Source organism: Schistocerca piceifrons, unplaced genomic scaffold (genome assembly GCF_021461385.2).
Source record: "Schistocerca piceifrons isolate TAMUIC-IGC-003096 unplaced genomic scaffold, iqSchPice1.1 HiC_scaffold_1115, whole genome shotgun sequence".
Lineage (NCBI taxonomy): Eukaryota > Metazoa > Arthropoda > Insecta > Orthoptera > Acrididae > Schistocerca > Schistocerca piceifrons.
In genome coordinates this window covers 40,001-45,000 of record NW_025726924.1, presented here as the reverse complement: position 1 = coordinate 45,000, position 5,000 = coordinate 40,001, and the positions used below count along the sequence as shown (strand labels likewise).

Sequence of the window (5,000 nt, the reverse complement as noted above, 5' to 3'; positions counted from 1 at the left end):
CTATGCGCATCTGACAACACTACGTCCGCACCACAAAACATACCGCCATCTGTAGGTCTCCCGCAACATGACCTCCTGCAACGACGCTACCGCCATCTATGAGACGCCAAGCCGACTAAGACAGCGATGGCGCCACAGTGGCCGCCTTTCGACGCCACCCACAAAGGCTGCAGCCTCTGTCGACCATAGCACCCAATCTCCAGTGGCTCTGCCGCACGAAGCCGTGGACCGGCAATGACGCCACCCGCACCCGTTCGTGCACCACCCCAACCGCCAAACTCGCACCTCCAGCGGATGAACGGCGGACGTTTCCCGCACTCGTAAAGTGCAATCCACCCCTATAACTTGCGTTTCATGAAGAGTTATTTCCAATATGCGACATTCCCGCTGTCCGTATACATGAGCCGCGACCTGTACCACTTACGAGCGAGAGACGCGATCGCGTTGCTCACTGTACGGCGTCCGATACCGAGCCATCAGCATGTCGGTCCCCATGCGCGTTGCACTCGCACTCGCAGTCGCAAAAACGTGGGGCAAATATATTACGCGGAAGAGTTATAACAGACCGAGCCCCACTGCATGGGGGGAGTCTTTGTCACTAATGTACACAGATGGAACATTTTGGACTGGAACCAGATTACCCGTACACACGGCGCTGATTAGTAATCAATGCAGAGCCATCAAACTACAGCAAATATACACAACTGTCCGTATACATGCTGAAAGAGTCTGCCCAAAATGGGAACCACACGTCAGCCAGACACTCTGATCACGCACCACTCTCTGCTTCTAACAGGCGCACATACAATATGTAAGCACCAGCATGGAACAACATCCAGTGCATCTTCTCCGCCACATTACACAATCCACACTATCACAACCAGACCAGGAGGTCCGTGCGGAAAATACAATATCCCAGCCTTTCGACATCCACCATTGCGCAGACCAGGCACCAACACCCACACATGTCCTATACAACGGTGCACCCAACATCACAATAGTACCTCCTGTCACAGCGCACAAACAATGACATGAGTCAAAGACACAGGTCTCACACAAGCATAGAATTGGAGCGCCGCCTCTAATAAGCCAAAGGTGCATCCTGACGTGACAAATCTGATCATGTCACAAGCATTCACTTACTATAATCACTATCAACGAACCTGCCGCCCCCGCCCCCCCCCCCCCTACACCTTTCCGTACAACAACGTGTAACCTAACCTAACCTAACCTAACCTATGTTGTACCTTAACCTAACCTATGTTGTACCTTAACCTAACCTATGTTGTACCTTAACCTAACCTATGTTGTACCTTAACCTAACCTATGTTGTACCTTAACCTAACCTATGTTGTACCTTAACCTAACCTATGTTGTACCTTAACCTAACCCATGTTGTACCTTAACCTAACCCATGTTGTACCTTAACCTAACCCATGTTGTACCTTAACCTAACCCATGTTGTACCTTAACCTAACCCATGTTGTACCTTAACCTAACCCATGTTGTGCCTCAACCTAACCCATGTTGTGCCTCAACCTAACCCATGTTGTGCCTCAACCTAACCCATGTTGTGCCTCAACCTAACCCATGTTGTGCCTCAACCTAACCCATGTTGTGCCTCAACCTAACCCATGTTGTGCCTTAACCTAACCCATGTTGTGCCTTAACCTAACCCATGTTGTGCCTTAACCTAACCCATGTTGTGCCTTAACCTAACCCATGTTGTGCCTTAACCTAACCCATGTTGTGCCTTAACCTAACCCATGTTGTGCCTTAACCTAACCCATGTTGTCGCCTTAACGTAACCCACGTTGTCGCCTAAACCTGCTCTGTAATTGTTATACGACTCGTTCAATTACTGTAGTGTTGCCCACCCGCAACCCTCGCAATATAGTTCGCTACTCGCACTGCCCGCACCCCTGTGTATCGCTTCATGTTAAACACCTTGCAAGTCTTGCTCACTTTCCACATGCTCCTGCTGTACACTGTAATGTGGATGGCAGCAGGACGTACATGCCGCCCCTCCCCACGTCCCCACCTTGCCCCCTGCCTTCGCAAGCTGGTTGGTGAGAAGTTTGCATGTTCAATGCCCTTCGCATGCGACGTACTCAGGCTACGTTGTGGTGCGGCCTGTGTCAACTGTCCGCTGATGTCGTACGCGTGAACCACAATCTGTACTGCACATTCGTCCTTATGTACTGAATGATACATCGTGGCACATGTGTGACCGCACAACGACTGCGCCCAAAAACGGCGGACCATACAGTGCAAATATTGTGCACGCAGCTACGTGTCGTCTCCCTATGAGAGCTGGATTGCAGTGTGGTACGCCATAGAGACGTGTGGGAGGAACGGACGCCGTGGATGGCGATCAGCATGAGCTGTCTGTTGATGTATTCGGACCTAGTCGTCTCTCCTCACACACCGTGATGGCATGGTGCACCGCGTTCCATATCTGCGACATGCTACAGAGGCCGGTTGACAGTCGTTCGAGCAATGGACATCGCATACGTACGGGGGCCACCTTCCACGTATTGTCTAGGCGTGCACATTTTGTTGCGTGTATGTGGGCAGACGTAGTGTGGCGTGACACCTGACACAGGCATGCAATAATCGTTGAAGTTGCAAATGGCGATGGACGCCTGCGTTTTCTGGTGAAGTTACGCAAATGAACAAATGGTAACCTGTTGTGGTGCGGTTGTTCTCGCTAGGGGTGAATCGGTGATGGCGACGATAGGTTGAGGTACTAACCGGTTGTTCCAGCGATACCCACCATGCCGACGAAACTGAACGGCATCTGGGTGTGAAGCGATACGCGGCGGTGGCTGGGTGGGACCGTCCCCGGCCGGTGAGGGGGCGCCTCCCGGCGTGCTGGCCGCGCGGTGCGTGGGCGCACGCGCTACAGCCGGCTGGTGGGGGCGGCCAGTGGCAGGCGCGCCGGCCGACGGACGCGGCAGGCGTCGCAGCTGCGCGCCGGCGCACCCTGCGCGCGGCGCCGTGCGGCCAAAGTAGGTCCTCGCGGGCCCGGTGCGAAGCGCGGTGGACATCTTCAGTGTGCTGGTCCGATTGAGGACTGTGTGCGTTGAGGATGCGCCGCCGCCCGGCGCTCGGCGCCGCGACGCCGTCTGCTGCTCGGTCGCCCCAGCGGTTCTCGCTGGTGGTTTGTATCGCAGCTGTGCGGATGTGTTGGCGCGTGCGCTGTGCTGGGAGAGTTCGCTTCGGCACCCAAGTGGGGCTTTTGTCCTTCTGTGGCGCTGGCGTTGGAGCTGCCGGTCACCGTAGGTGGCGCGTGTTGTCTCCCGCCGGCAATGCCACGACAGCACGCTCCCGGGCCTCTGTCGGCAGCGGCAAGCTCAGTTGGGAGCACGGGTGGTCGCACCGAAAGCGTCTACTCGCCTAACTCCGGGCGATTGCGCCTCTCTCGAACCCGACCAAGTACTTGGGACGGCGCTGCGCGCCGCCGGGACCTGAGAGGGTTTCGAGGTGTATTGTGCAGGGGAGCTCAGCCTCCTCCTGTTTGCAGAATGATTGAGCGGACGCTTGCGTGTTCGCGCGGGCCCCCGGGACACACTCCCGGGCGGCCGGCTGCTCAGCTCTAGTTGACGCAGCTCCCTGGTTGATCCTGCCAGTAGTCATATGCTTGTCTCAAAGATTAAGCCATGCATGTCTCAGTACAAGCCGCATTAAGGTGAAACCGCGAATGGCTCATTAAATCAGTTATGGTTCCTTAGATCGTACCCACGTTACTTGGATAACTGTGGTAATTCTAGAGCTAATACATGCAAACAGAGTCCCGACCAGAGATGGAAGGGACGCTTTTATTAGATCAAAACCAATCGGTCGGCTCGTCCGGTCCGTTTGCCTTGGTGACTCTGAATAACTTTGGGCTGATCGCACGGTCCTCGTACCGGCGACGCATCTTTCAAATGTCTGCCTTATCAACTGTCGATGGTAGGTTCTGCGCCTACCATGGTTGTAACGGGTAACGGGGAATCAGGGTTCGATTCCGGAGAGGGAGCCTGAGAAACGGCTACCACATCCAAGGAAGGCAGCAGGCGCGCAAATTACCCACTCCCGGCACGGGGAGGTAGTGACGAAAAATAACGATACGGGACTCATCCGAGGCCCCGTAATCGGAATGAGTACACTTTAAATCCTTTAACGAGTATCTATTGGAGGGCAAGTCTGGTGCCAGCAGCCGCGGTAATTCCAGCTCCAATAGCGTATATTAAAGTTGTTGCGGTTAAAAAGCTCGTAGTTGGATTTGTGTCCCACGCTGTTGGTTCACCGCCCGTCGGTGTTTAACTGGCATGTATCGTGGGACGTCCTGCCGGTGGGGCGAGCTGAAGGCGTGCGACCGCCTCGTGCGTGCTCGTGCGTCCCGAGGCGGACCCCGTTGAAATCCTACCAGGGTGCTCTTTATTGAGTGTCTCGGTGGGCCGGCACGTTTACTTTGAACAAATTAGAGTGCTTAAAGCAGGCAAGCCCGCCTGAATACTGTGTGCATGGAATAATGGAATAGGACCTCGGTTCTATTTTGTTGGTTTTCGGAACCCGAGGTAATGATTAATAGGGACAGGCGGGGGCATTCGTATTGCGACGTTAGAGGTGAAATTCTTGGATCGTCGCAAGACGAACAGAAGCGAAAGCATTTGCCAAGTATGTTTTCATTAATCAAGAACGAAAGTTAGAGGTTCGAAGGCGATCAGATACCGCCCTAGTTCTAACCATAAACGATGCCAGCCAGCGATCCGCCGCAGTTCCTCCGATGACTCGGCGGGCAGCCTCCGGGAAACCAAAGCTTTTGGGTTCCGGGGGAAGTATGGTTGCAAAGCTGAAACTTAAAGGAATTGACGGAAGGGCACCACCAGGAGTGGAGCCTGCGGCTTAATTTGACTCAACACGGGAAACCTCACCAGGCCCGGACACCGGAAGGATTGACAGATTGATAGCTCTTTCTTGATTCGGTGGGTGGTGGTGCATGGCCGTTCTTAGTT

General features: G+C 54.3%; 1 non-coding gene across 1 annotated transcript in view; it reads left to right on the top strand.

Moving 5' to 3' along the window:
* Positions 1-3,612: 3,612 nt before the first annotated feature.
* The window catches only part of LOC124727565, a 1,909-nt gene continuing 521 nt past the window's right edge, over positions 3,613-5,000 (top strand). Inside the window, exon 1 of the ribosomal RNA XR_007007180.1 lies at positions 3,613-5,000. This exon is cut by the window's right edge and continues 521 nt beyond it. This is a non-coding gene — a ribosomal RNA (small subunit ribosomal RNA).